Genomic DNA, 647 nt, shown 5'->3' on the forward strand with positions numbered 1-647 from the left:
AGTTCTTTGAAAAATCTCCTCAGTATTTTGATCAGGATAGCATTGAAAGTGTAGATTGCTCTGGGTAGCATGGACATTTAATATGTTAATTCTTCCACTCCATGAGCATGGAATATTTTTCCATCTTTTTGTGTCTTCTTCAATGTCTTTCAAGAGTGATTTATAGTTTCTAGAATATAGATCCTATACATCTATATTTAAGTTAATTCCGAGATAAAGTATGATTTTTGGTGCTATTATAAATGGAATGGATTCCCTAATTTCTTTTTCTTCAGGCTCATTGTTCGTGTATTGAAATGCAACTGATTTCTGATCATTGATTTTGTATCCCACCATATTACTGAATTACTCTATAACTTCTAATAGTTTGGGAGTGGATTCTTTTAAGTTTCCTATATAGAGTATCGTGTCATCTGTGAAGAGATACAGTTTGACTTCTTCTTTGCTGATTTGAATACCTTTTCTCCCTTTTTGTTATCTGATTGCTGTTGGAAGGACTTCTAGTACTATGTTGAATAATAATGGAGAGAGTGGGCATCCTTGTCGTGTTCCTGATCTTAAGGGAAAGGCTTCCAGCTTTTCCCCATTGAGAATGATATTTGCTGTAAGCTTTTCATAGATGGTTTTTATGAGATTGAGGAATGTAC

This window comes from Ailuropoda melanoleuca, chromosome 8, assembly GCF_002007445.2.
Source record: "Ailuropoda melanoleuca isolate Jingjing chromosome 8, ASM200744v2, whole genome shotgun sequence".
Taxonomy (NCBI): domain Eukaryota; kingdom Metazoa; phylum Chordata; class Mammalia; order Carnivora; family Ursidae; genus Ailuropoda; species Ailuropoda melanoleuca.